This window comes from Hypanus sabinus, chromosome 2 (genome assembly GCF_030144855.1).
Source record: "Hypanus sabinus isolate sHypSab1 chromosome 2, sHypSab1.hap1, whole genome shotgun sequence".
NCBI classification, from domain to species: Eukaryota; Metazoa; Chordata; class Chondrichthyes; order Myliobatiformes; family Dasyatidae; genus Hypanus; species Hypanus sabinus.
In genome coordinates this window covers 101,105,725-101,119,260 of record NC_082707.1, presented here as the reverse complement: position 1 = coordinate 101,119,260, position 13,536 = coordinate 101,105,725, and the positions used below count along the sequence as shown (strand labels likewise).

The following is a 13,536-nucleotide window of genomic DNA, read 5'->3' as shown; positions in this document are numbered from 1 at the left end:
TTATGACATCATAGCCATTACTGAAACTTGGCTGCAGGAGGGGCAGGACTGGCAGCTCAATGTTCCAGGGTTCTGATGTTTCAGATATGATAGAGGCAGAGGGATGAAGGGTGGGGGGGGGGGTTGGCTTTGCTAGTCAGGGAAAATATTACAGCAGTGCTTCGGCAGGAAAGATTAGAGGGCTTGTCTGCTGAGGCCATATGGGTGGAGCTGAGAAACAGGGAAGGTATGACCACATTAATAGGGTTGTATTATAGACCACCCAATAGTCAGAGAGAATTGGAGGAGCAAATCCTCAGAGAGATAACAGACAACTGCAGGAGACAGAAAGTTGTGATTGTAGAGGATTTTAATTTTCCACATATTGATTGGGACTACCATACTGTTAAAAGTCTAGATATGTTAGAGTTTGTAAAATGTGTTCAGGAAAGTTTTCTAAATCAATATATAGATGTACCAACTAGGGAGGATGCAATATTAGATCTCCTATTAGGAAATGAGTTAGGGCAGGTGACGGAAGTGTGTGTAGGGGAACACAGTGATCATAATGTCATTAGTTTCAACTTGATCATGGATAAAGATAGATCTGGTCCTCGGGTTAAAGTTCTAAACTGGAAAAAGGCCAAATTTGAAGAAATGAGAAAGGATCTAAAAAGCGTAGATTGGGACAGGTTGTTCTCTGGCAAGGATGTGATTGGTAAGTGGGAGGCCTTCAAAGGAGAAATTTTGAGAGTGCAGAGTTTGTATGTTCCGGTCAGGGTTAAAGGCAAAATGAAAAAGAATAAGGAACCTTGGTTCTCGAGGGATATTGGAACTCTGATAAAGAAGAAGAGAGAGATGTATAACATGTATAGGCAACAGGGAGGAAATAAGATGCTTGAGGAGTATAAAAAGAGTAAGAAAATACTTAAGAAAGAAATCAGCAGGGCTAAAAGAAGACATGAGGTTGCTTTGGCAGTCAGGGTGAAGGATAATCCTAAGAGCTTCTACAGGTATGTTAAGAGCAAAAGGATAGTAAAGGATAAAATTGGTCCTCTTGAAGATCAGAGTGGTCGGCTATGTATGGAACCAAAAGAAATGGGAGAGATATTAAATGGGTTTTTTGCATCTGTATTTACTAAGGAAACTGGAGTGGAGTCTATGGAAACAAGGCAAACAAGTAGGGAGGTCATGGAACTTATACAGATTGAAGAGGAGGAGGTGCTTGCTGTCTTGAGGCAAATCAGAATAGATGAATCCCCAGGACCTTACAGGGTATTCCCTCGGATCTTGAAGGAGACTAGTGTTGAAACTACAGGGGCCTTGGCAGAAATATTTAAAATGTCGATATCCACAGGTCAGGTGCCGGAGGATTGGAGGATAGCTCATGTAGTTCCATTGTTTAAAAAAGGCTCAAAAAGTAAGCTGGGAAATTATAGGCCGGTAAATTTGACATCGGTAGTAGGTAAATTATTGCAAGGAATACTAAGAGATAGGATCTACAAGTATTTGAATAGACAGGAACTTATTAGAAAAAGTCAGCATGGCTTTGTGCGTGGTAGGTCATGTTTAACCATTAGAGTTTTTCGAGGAAGTTACCAGGAAAATGGATGAAGGGAAGGCAGTGGATGTTGTACACATGGACTTCAGTAAGGCCTTTGACAAGGTCCCGCATGGGAGGTTAGTTAGGAAGATTCAGTTGCTAGGTATACATGGTGAGGTAGTAAATTGGATTAGACATTGGCTCAATGGAAGAAGCCAGAGAGTGGTAGTGGAGGATTGCTTCTCTGAGTGGAGGCCTGTGACTAGTGGTGTGCCACAGGGATCAGTGCTGGGTCCATTGTTATTTGTCATCTATATCAATGATCCGGATGATAATATGGCAAATTGGATCAGTAAATTTGCTGATGATCCAAAGATTGGAGGTGTAGTGGACAGTGAGGAAGGTTTTCAAAGCTTGCAGGGGGATTTGGACCAGTTGAAGGAATGGGCTAAAAAATGACAGATGGAGTTTAATGCGGACAAGTGTGAGGTATTGCACTTCGGAAGGTCAAACCAAGGTAGAACATACAAGGTAAATGGTAGGACACTGAGGAGTGCAGTAGAACAGAGGAATCTGGGAGTACAGATACATAGTTGCCTATAAGTGGTGTCACAAGTAGATAGGGTTGTAAAGAAAGCATTTGGTACATTAGCCTTTATAAATCGAAGTATTGAGTATAAGAGTTGGAATGTTATGGTGAGGTTGTATAAGGCATTGGTAAGGCTGAATTTGGAGTATTATGTGCAGTTTTGGTCACCGAATTACAGGAAGGATATTAATAAGGTTGAAAGAGTGCAGAGAAGGTTTACAAGGATGTTGCTGGGACTTGAGAAACTGAGTTACAGAGAAAGGTTGAATAGGTTAGGACTTTATTCCCTGGAGAATAGGAGAATGAGGGGTGATTTGATAGAGGTATATAAAATTATGATGGGTATAGATAAAGTGAATGCAAGCAGGCTTTTTCTACTGTTTTTTTTTCTCCCCTAGCCTCAGAGGTCATGGGTTAAGAGTGAAGGGAGAAAAGTTTAAAGGGAACATTAGGAAGGGGGGGGCTTCTTCACACAGAGAGTGGTGGGAGTGTGGAATGAGCTGCCAGATGAAGTGGTGAATGCGGGCTCACTTTTGACATTTAAGAAAAACTTGGACAGGTACATGGATGAGAGGTGTATGGAGGTTTATGGTCCAGGTGCAGGTCAGTGGGACTAGGCAGAAAAATGGTTTGGCACAGCCAAGAAGGGCCAAAAGGCCTGTTTCTGTGCTGTAATGTTCTATGGTTCTATGGTTGGAGGCTACCCAGACAGACTATAAGGTGTTACTATTCCATCCGGAGGGTGGTCTCATCATAGTACAAGGGGAGGCCATGGGCTGTCATGTTGGAACAGGAATGGGAATTGGAATTAAAATGTTTGGCCACCGTGAAGTTCTGCTTTTGGCAGACGAAGCGAAGGTGCTCAATGAAATGGTCCCCCAGTTTAAGATGGTTCCCACTAATGTAGAGCAGGCTGCATCAGGCACAGCGGACACAATGGATGACCCCTGCAGGTTTGCAGGTGGAATGTCGCCTCACCTGGAAGGATGGTTTGGGGTGTATGGGCAGATAGGCCACTTGCAGCGATAAGTGCTGGGGGAGAGGTTAGTGGGGAGGGATGAATGGGCAAGGGAGCCATGGAGGGAGTGACCCCTGTGCAAAGCAGAAAGTGGGGGGGGGGGGGGAACATCTCGGTTTTGAATTGCGGAGCGAGGGGGAGGGGCAGAATATATTATGCTTTTTTATGAATTGCAAATGTTCACCTTTTTGCAATTGCTGTCCACATTGATTAGGATAGAAGCCATGTGTATCCTTATCTTGATGGTTATTCAGATGGTGCATCCTCCTCCAGAGCCTGTCCTGCTCAGAGCACAATGCTTTTCTTTCAATAGTTCCAACTGCCAGTGTATTTTTCCATGTTCTATTTATTTCCAACATTGTAGTTGTCCCTCTGGGGAAGGATCGACACATTTGTTCAACAGTAAGTCTCTTTCAATTGAATCTTTACTTAGAAGGATGCAACTTCCTAAGAATGCTGGGCCATTTTCACATGTGCTGAACTGTTCTCCAGCCTTCATGATGTAGCTGGGTAACTCTTGGTTACTGTTTCAGGTCCAGTAAGTATTGTTGGACTAAAGATATTACAAATAAACAGTTTATTGGAAGAAACAGAGAAGGGAAAGAATAATGAGGCAAAAAAATCTGTGAAATGATTTGAGAGAACAGGAGCTGATTAAATGCCAGAAATGATAATATTGTTCTTTTCTCGGCATGTATTGGGGAGCTTCTCCTAGAACAGCATAGAAAAGTAAAGGGAGCAACAGGTCATTTGAGCTTTTTCTGTAACTGTCAGGAACGGGGGCCAGATGGACCCAAACACAGGATGCAGACACTGAAGTACTAGGGGGGAGGACAGGATGGGGATGCCATGGCATATAAGGGTTAATGCAGGCGGGGCTGGATCCAAGAGTTCAGATGAGGCAGGCAAGCAGGAAGATCCCACAGTGTGGTGAACTACATATTCCTGTCTGGACATGCCCCCCCCAACCGCTGACTGCTCCTGTGGCTCCTCCCACAGACCCTGTATAAAGGCGATTGGAGGCACTGCTCCTCCCTCAGTCTCCAGGATGTTGTGTGAAGGTCTCTTGCTGCTGACGGTGCTTTCTTCTAGCCAATAAAAACCTACCTTGACTCACGTCTCCGAGAGGTATTGATGGTGCATCCCACAGTTCGGGGCAGGCAGGCAGGCAGTTTCCTCATGGCGAGCCGCATGGATCCCGGACAGGGCCGCAGCCCAGGTGGAAAGCACTGAGGCCTGGGCCAGTTGCGGACACCTGGGCAGGTGCAGGGCACAACCCTTGGGAAATGAGAGGAGGAAAAGGCAGAACCCCAGCCGGGCAGCGGCAGTCTAGCCAGACCCGCCCGACGGAAGCAACGGGTCGGAGGGTGCAGAACCCCTGCCAGGCAGCGGCAGTCCAGCTGGATCTGCCTGACGGAAGCAACGGGTGGGGGGGTGCAGAACTCCCGCCGGGCAGCGGCAGTCCAGCCAGATCTGCCCGACAGAGGCAACGGGTGGGAGGGTGCAGAACTCCCGCCGGGCAGCGGCAGTCTAGCCAGACCCGCCCGACGGAAGCAACGGGTCGGAGGGTGCAGAACCCCTGCCAGGCAGCGGCAGTCCAGCTGGATCTGCCTGACGGAAGCAACGGGTGGGGGGGTGCAGAACCCCTGCCAGGCAGAGGCAGTCCAGCTGGATCTGCCTGACGGAGGCAATGGGTAGGAGGGTGCAGAACCCCCGCCGGGCAGCGGCAGTCCAGCCGGATCTGCCCGACGGAGGCAACGGGTGGGAGGGTGCAGAACTCCCACCGGGCAGCGGCAGTCCAGCCAGATCTGCCTGACGGAAGCAACGGGTGGGAGGGTGCAGAACCCCTGCCAGGCAGAGGCAGTCCAGCCGGATCTGCCCAATGGAGGCAACGGGTAGGAGGGTGCAGAACCCCTGCCAGGCAGAGGCAGTCCAGCCAGATCTGTCTGACGGAAGCAACGGGTGGGAGGGTGCAGAACTCCCGCCGGGCAGCGGCAGTCCAGCCAGATCTGCCCGACAGAGGCAACGGGTAGGAAGCTGGGTCCAGGGTGATACTACCGTGATACACCTGTAAATTGGGAAAGGCAACCGACAGCGTGGCAGCACAGGCAAGGAGAATAAGGCGGAACAGCGGGACCAGTGCACAGGAGAGAAGCAGGGGAACAAGACCAACCGGATATAGCATATAAAGAACAGTCCAGCAACCAGGGCAGAGCAGGATACAGAACAAAACAACCACCCACCTGGTCTCTGTCCCACGGCCCCTTATAAACACCTGCAGCCGAATTGGCCACAAGTGTGCCTCCTTGATCCAGGCTGATCTTAACAGGCTCAAAGGGGCCAGGAGGGACAGCTGCAAGACCCGGAGTCCGGAGCACTCGGACTGGATTGAGACCCGGAATGCGGATTCTGGACTGGACTGGACCCTGACAGTAACTCAGTATTATTGTAGCTTATCTTTTATCTCAGAAATCTTGACACCCAGGAACTTGAAACTGCTCACTCTCTCCACTTCTGATCCCTCCATGAGCATTGGTTCATTTCCCTATCTTACCCTTCCTGAAGTTCACAATCTGCTCTTTCGTCTTTCTGACATTGGATACAATGTTGTTGCTGCGACACCACTCAACCAGCTGGTATATCTGCTCCTGTACACCCTCTCGTCTCCATCTGAGATTCTACCAACAATGGTTGTATCATCAGCAAATTTACAGATGGCATTTGCCTAGTATGCCTAGTATGCCTAGTCACACAGTCATGGGTATAGAGAGAGCAGAGCAGTGGGCTAAGCACACACCCCTGAGGTGCGCCAGTGTTAACCGTCAGAGTGGAGGAGATATTATTACCAATCCGCACAGATTTTTCCAGTTAGGAAGGTGAGGATCCAACTGCAGAGGGAGGTACAGAGGCCTAGGTTCTGTAACTTCTCAAATGGAATTGTAGGAATGATGGTATTGAATGCTGATCTATAGTCAATGAATAATATCCTGACATAGGTGTTTGTATTGTCCAGCTGGTCGAAGGCTGTGTGGAGAGCCATTGAGATTGTGTCTGCTGTGGACCTATTATGGTGATGGAAAATTGCAATGGGTTGAGGTCTTTGCTGAGGCGGGAGTTGATTTTAGCCATGACCAACCTCTCAAAGTGCTCAATGGTAGAGATGGCTTCTTCTATGATGAACTGGGCTGTATCTACCAACTTCTGTAGCCTTTTCCATTCTTGGGCATTGCTGTTTCCATATCAGGCCATGATGCAACCAGTCAGGATAATATCAAAGATTTTAGTGAAATGCTGAATCTACTCAAATTTCTAAGAAAGTAGATACACTGCCATGTCTTCTTTGTGGTGGCACTTACATACTAATATGATAATGCCCAGAAATTTAAAGCCACTGACCCTCACCACATCTGTTCCCCTGATGAGGACTGGCTCATGGACCTCCGAATTCTTCCTCCTGTAGTGAATCATCAGCTTTCTGGTCCTGCTGGTGTCAAGTGAAGGGTTGTCATTGTGACTGCACTCCTATGTGCTGATTTGTCACCACCTTTGATTTGGCCAACAACAGTAAATCATCAGCAGCCATAAATACATTATCGGGGCTGTGCTTAGCCACACAATTGTAATTATAAAGCGAAGAAAGCAGGGGCTGAGCGCACAGCCTTGTGGTATACCTGTGCTGACAATGATTGTGGAGGAGGTGATGTTGCCAGTCCGAGCTAACTGGAGACTGCTGTCTGGGCCAGAGGGGTTCAGCATTCTGAAGGAGAAAAGAGCAGAGGGTGTGTGAACAAAAGCAGAGCTGGAAAGCTCTGGCTAAGGTGGTTAGCATACTGGTCAAGAGAGCGAGCGTGGGTAGTGGTTGATTCTGGAGATAATAAAGGTGTTCACAGAGGAGTTGAGCACAGGTGGAGATGGAGTAGTCTGTCTTATCATCTGAAGGAAAACCCTGAACCGTTACATTTATTTTTTCACTACAGATTTTTGTTGACCACATCAAGATAGGCTTCTCACCCCTTCAAATAAAACTCTTTATTTCATTCCCTCGCTCCCCCACATTCTCCTTCACCAAGGGGGCGACTTTTAAAAAGGTCACATCAAGAGTCCAGGGTCAGTATGTCCTTGTTCGGGTGAAGAAGAGACAAACAAGTTCAGTGAACCCTGCCTGATGGTAGTTACTGAGGCACTGCTCAGGAAAGGGAAATGTGCATCATGTTTCAGCAAATAGATACAAATGAATCTTCAACAATTGTAAAAAGTTCAAGACCAGGCTTAAGTGGGAAATCAGAGGGCCAAAGAGAGGGTATAAGATGCGTCTGACAGGCAGAGTTAAAGATAATTCCCAAAGGTTCTTCAGTTATATGAAGAGTATACCAGGGAGATTCTATTCCTCCTAAGTGTGTAGCTGCAGGCAATAGGTGAGATGTTCAATTTCTATTTGTCCTTGTTATGTCCTATCATGGATGCCAAAAGGTCTTGAAACACTTTACACTCTTGACGTGCATTAGGTTGGGAAAATTAAGAGCACACCCAGACCTTATGGGATGCCAAGAAAAAAACTCAAGGAAGCCCTTGAAGACACATTCGCTTTGATAATGGTCACTGGCAAAGCTCCAGAAGACTGGAGGTTAGCTAATGTTATTCCATGGTTCAAGAAGGGTAGCAAGGACAGGCCAGGGATTTACAGGGAGTTAGCCTGGCCTCATGTGAAAGGAAGTTACTGGAGAAAATTCTGAGGGACAAGATCTACCATCACTTAGATAGTCAAGGCCTGATCAGGAAGAGCCAGCATCGTTTTGTGTGTGGAAGGTGATGAATAATGAATCTTTTGGAGTTTTTGAATGCCCTGCATGGCTAGGTGATCTGGAAAGATAAGTTGCATGGTACTTTTGGGGAGCTAGTGAAGCGGGTTCTGAATTGGCCCAGTGATAGGGAGGCAGCAGGTGAAGGTTGAAGATCGATTCTCCCACTGGAGGTCTGGGACTAGTGGGGTGTCCCAGAGTCAGTGTTGGTTGGGACTTCTGTTATTCATTATTCATGTAAATGATTTGGTTGTGAACGTAATCGATATGATTAGCAAGCTTGCTGTTGATGGTGAAGCAAGTTACAAGGAATTACAAAATGTTCTAGATCAGTTAGGGAGATGAGCTGAGAAATGACAACTGATTTTACAACTTAGATAGGTATAAGGTAATGGATTTTGGACAGTCAAATCAGGGTGGGGCCTATACAGTGAATGGCACTGTGGAACAGAGTGCAAGTAGACAGGCTGGTGAAGCTTACCTTTATCATTCAGGGTATCGAGCTTAGGAGTAGGGATGTTATGTTGCAGTTATATAAATCATTGGTGAGGCTACACTTGGAGTATTGTGTACAGTTTTGAACTCCCTTTATTGTCAAGCTGGTGAGGGTGCAGAAAAGATGGTTGGCCACATTGGACCTTATAGGAGAATGAGGAGTGACCCCATAGAAATTTATAAAATCATTGAGTTGTGGATAAAGTTTGGTCATTGTCTTTTCTTCAGGATAGGGAGTTCAAAATTAACAAGCTTTGAAACCTCCAATCAGTTTTCACAGAAATTCTGGAAGATAAAGTAGTCATTAAAATTTAAACCAAACTTTGTTACCCAAGGGGATTTCTGAGTTTAGTTTTAATTGTTTCATTCTTATTCTCAGACATCATGCCCCAGGAGAAAATCTATTGCTCAGACAAAAGCAGAGTCATCTTTTCCAGCTCAGTCTAGTTTGGGTACATTCTCCTTTGAATTGCTCCACTAGTGCCTGAAATACCCCCACTAACATTCATGCATGTACCTTCAACTCTCTTCCTTGCACTGAGAAGGTATTGAATGCTGCTAACTTATTTGTCCTTGAGTGAATATTTCTTTGCTTCATTCCATAGAAATGCCCTGAGAATGTGCTATTGTGTTAAAGGCATTGTTTAAATGGAAGTTATTGCTGTGTCAGAGTTCAAAGGTTTCATCTTTTTGTTTCTATTGATATAGAAAGTCTAGAGACTGCTGCAAGTGGGTGTTTAATCATCTTCTTTTAAAACTAAATGCTTAAAATTCAAAGTGATTTTAGATTACAGTTTCTTCTGAACAGTCCCAGAAACCACTGTAGCAGTGTATGGCTCTGTATAAGCAAATATTCTAGCTTATACTTTCACTGCAGATCAGCACTGATAAAATTGAATTTTGTTGGGATAAATAAGTAGTGAGGAAATGGAACAGAATATAGATGAAGACTAGCAACTGGGCAGAGCAGAGACCAAACAGCATTTCTGTTTTAATCTGAGAATTGTGTTCTAATGTTTTGTGCACAAATGGCAAAAGGGCTCAAATATTCTGGGGTTGATATCTTGTAAGAACTCAAATTTAATATATGATCACAAACAGCAATAAATAATAAATTATTTCTTTTCTGCTCCTGACACCATGATGTTAGTAATAAATTTATAATGTTTTGTTTCTATTAAGAATAATGATAAAAAAGCTGCAAGGTACAATTTTCATTAACTAACCTTATGAAATTGTAGATATCCTGTCCTGTCCTACAACTAAGATAGTTTCAATTGCTTGCAAGTCTCAAGTAAGACTTAAAACTATGTAAGAACTGTAAAATTCTGTGTTGCAAATTAATTTTTACAATGTTTTTAAATTGACCAATCTTACTATTTACAATGTTTTTAAATGTGGGTTTTGCAATGCACGCTCTTATATGTGAAAATCACTTTTCCATTTAGTGTCTTGATAGAATTTCTTTATTGACATGACTTATGGGCATTGTAGCTTCAGACATCAGCCATCAGACACAGCCCCCTACAATCCAATACTTCCATATCTTCATAGAATTTCCTACATGTTCATATATATGGGTTGCCTTAGCTAACATCACCATGTATAAGTAGCTCATGGCCAGTGAGAGAGAAGCAAATCCTACACTGGATCTTCTGTTGCCTTCCAAAGAAAACCTGCTTAATTCTGGCTTCTTTGATGTCCATTAAAAATTAGGCTTTTTGTTTGTTTCTTTCAGAGGGTTACAAGGTTAGGAATTCTCTTCCTCCAAGGATAGTGGAAAAAGAGTTTTTGAATATATTAAGGCAGAATATAGTATTAATAGTAAGACTCTTGGCAGTCTGGAGGATCAGGGGGATCTTGGAGTCCGAGTCCACAGGACGCTCAAAGCAGCTACTCAAGTTGACTCTGTGGTTAAGAAGGCATACGGTGAATTGGCCTTCATCAATCGTGGAATTGAATTTAGGAGCCGAGAGGTAATGTTGCAGCTATATAGGACACTGGTCAGACCCCACTTGAAGTACTGTGCTCAGTTCTGCTTGCCTCACCACAGGAAGGATGTGGAAACCATAGAAAGGGTGCAGAGGAGATTTACAAGGATGTTGCCTGAATTGGGGAGCATGCCTTATGAAAGCAGGTTGAGTGAACTCGGCCTTTTCTCCTTGGAGCGACGGAGGATGAGAGGTGACCTGATCGAGGTGTATAAGATGATGAGAGGCGCTAATCACGTGGATAGCCAGAGGCTTTTTCCAGGGCTGAAATGGCTGCCACAAGAGGACACAGGTTTAAGGTGCTGGGGAGTAGGTACAGAGGGGAAGTCAGGGGTAAATTTTTTACTCAGTGGGTGGTGAGTGCATAGAATGGGCCGCCAGCAACAGTGGTGGAGGTGGATATGTTAGGGTCTTTTAAGAGACTTTTGGATAGGTACATGGAGCTTAGTAAAATAGAGGGCTATGGGTAAATGTAGTAATTTCTAAGGTAAGGACATGTTTGGCACAACTTTGTGGGCTGAAGGGCCTGTATTGTGTTGTAGGTTTTCTATGTTTCTAGAAGCGGAGAAAGGTTCTTGATTAGCAATGAAGTAAAAGGTTAAAAGGGACTGCTGAGAATGCAGTGTTGAGCAGAGGGACCTATGTTATTAAATTGAAGAGCAAGCTCAAAGGGCTGAGATTTGCTTCATTTCTACTTTGAATTGTTGCATGTTTGTCTCCCATTATTCTGTTCCAGTTCTTGGGCTTCTCTATGCTGATAGCCAAATATGGTTTAAATGCGGTGAAAGATCAGTTTGAAATAAATTCAGTCAAAGTGAACAAAATGTATGATGATGCTCTCTACTGGACCATTCCTTTTCAGGGACATTTGCACCTTGGAACCACCTGCGATGGATATTCACCATCCAGAGCTGGTGGGCGGGTGGGGGGAGAGGGTCTCTCTTTTTTAGCCAAGCTTATCTTTTTAACATAGAAGCTGAAACTTCTAGAGATCAAACAATTGTTCTAAGTAAAATAAACTTCCAACTAATATTCTTTGTTTAGCTTCTTGTTGTAATTGGGAGCCAGCATTCAGTTCTTAATGCAAATGAAAAGCAATAATCAGTCTGAAGTTAAAAGTACAGGTTTGCAAACAAGCACTGTCTATAGAACAGATGCTGACCAACAGAGTTGCAGTGTGAGACAATACATTATTTAATTGGGGTTGTTTTAAACCAGACAACATGACTAAGTTACACACACACAATGCTGAAGGAACTCAGCAGGTCAAGCAGCATCTATGGAACTGAATAAATAGTCGACATTTCAGGCTAAGACCCTTTCCTTGAGAAGAAGGCACTTGGCCCAAAATGATGACTGTTCATTCATTTCCATGGATGCTGCTGGATCTGCAGCATTCCTCCCGCATTTTGTATGTGTTGCTATGGATTTCCAGCATTTGCACACTTTCTCATGAACATGAGTAAGTTATTCAAGGAAGCTTGCAGACTAGATTGATGTTATCACTCAGCATATCAAAGGTTTAAATGCTCAAAGAGTCAGCTTCACAATATTATTTGTGGGTAACTGGGAACTCTGTCTCCAGAAGCTTTTATACAGTTTGTGGAAAAAGGTATCTGAAAATATATCATGTGTACGTGAATTCACACAAATGGCAGAAAAATAGTGCAAATGTAGAGAGCCATCAGGCTTATTAGGAACAGCGAAGGACCAGCAAGAAGGACAACAAAAAATGATGAACTAGAATCTATTTCTCTGCCTTCAGTTACTACGATAGCCTATTTGTTAATCTGTGACTTGTTGGTAGTTTATAGGAATTTTATCTGTTTTATAAATCTTTTGTGTTTTAGAAATTGTTTGTAATTTGGAAGTCTTCTTCAAGGTAGAAAACCTCTGAGTTTTAAATGTGTTTCAAGATTGTTTGGATTTAAATGTGTATCACTAAGATAAATGATCTGTGTCTAAACAACTTTGTTAGCTTGAAGTATCTCCTCCTTGAAAGGGACAGGGGACTCTCCACTCAAATAGTGGGTATTGGCAGATAAACCCACCGTGGGGGATAAACAGGCAAGTGAACTATCTTTGAAGAGTAGGTAGTTGCAGTATAACCTCCCTTTAGTGAGGATACTCATAGCTATACATATATTGGATAGGGCTTAAGGTTTTTGCAACCCCAATATCATCACACACCAAAATCATATTTCTCCACAGCCCTGGACGTAAATGTTGGCTCACACAGCAATCCAATTCCCTTACAAATTTCCTTTATAACCTGTGTTCTTAATGTGGACACTTGGGTTGCTGGACTACAAACAGTAAATGCTGGAAATACTCAGAAGATCAGTCAGAGAATGTGGTGAAGGGAATCAGAATCAGATTTATTTTCACTGAAATTTATTGATTTGGTGAAGTGTTACAATGCAGGCATAACAAATTATAAGTTATAATAAAAACACAAGTAAATAATGCAAATGAAGAATAGGGAGATAGTGTTCATGGACCATTCAGAGATCTAATGGCAGAGGAGAAGCTGAAATACTGAGTGTGGGTCTTCAGCTCCTGTACCCCCTCCCTGATGACAGTGATTAGAAGAGGGCAGTTACCAAATGGTGAGGGTCTTTAATGATGACTGAGTAATCTCCTCTAGGAGCTGGCTGAGACTCCAACCATCAGATGTCACAAATGATCCTGGGTGTTCAGGCTTTTACTTTGAAATATAGTACTGTCAACTTTTATTTTGATTGCATTGCAAATTTTAATTTTGATGGTGCTGCCACTTTTAACCTTGAAATTCAGTTGGTCCACATGACAAGGGTAGCCATTTTGTTTTGGAGTATCTCAGTCAGAAGCACATTTCCACATAAAAAACACAAAATGCTGGCAGAACACAGCAGGCCAGACAGCATCTATGGGAGGAGGTAATAACGATGTTTCGGGCCGAAACCCCTCATCAGGATCTCACTGCTCAATTGTGATCTGTACACAGTCCATGGTCTCATTGCATGTTCTCAGTAATCTGTACAGAGTCCATGGTCTCATTGCATGCTCTCTGTGATCTGTACACAGTCCATGGTCTCATTGCTTGTTCTCTGTAATCTGTACACAGTCCATGGTCTCATTGC

At 43.9% G+C, this 13,536-nt stretch overlaps 1 long non-coding RNA gene across 1 annotated transcript in view; it reads right to left on the bottom strand.

The window, feature by feature from the left end:
- LOC132405290 (uncharacterized) overlaps window positions 1–4,627 on the bottom strand; it is a 38,370-nt gene extending 33,743 nt beyond the window's left edge. The window contains exon 1 of the long non-coding RNA XR_009515799.1: window positions 4,237–4,627. This is a non-coding gene — a long non-coding RNA (uncharacterized LOC132405290). The remainder of the gene's footprint in view (window positions 1–4,236) is intronic.
- Between the last annotated feature and the right edge of the window lie 8,909 nt (window positions 4,628–13,536).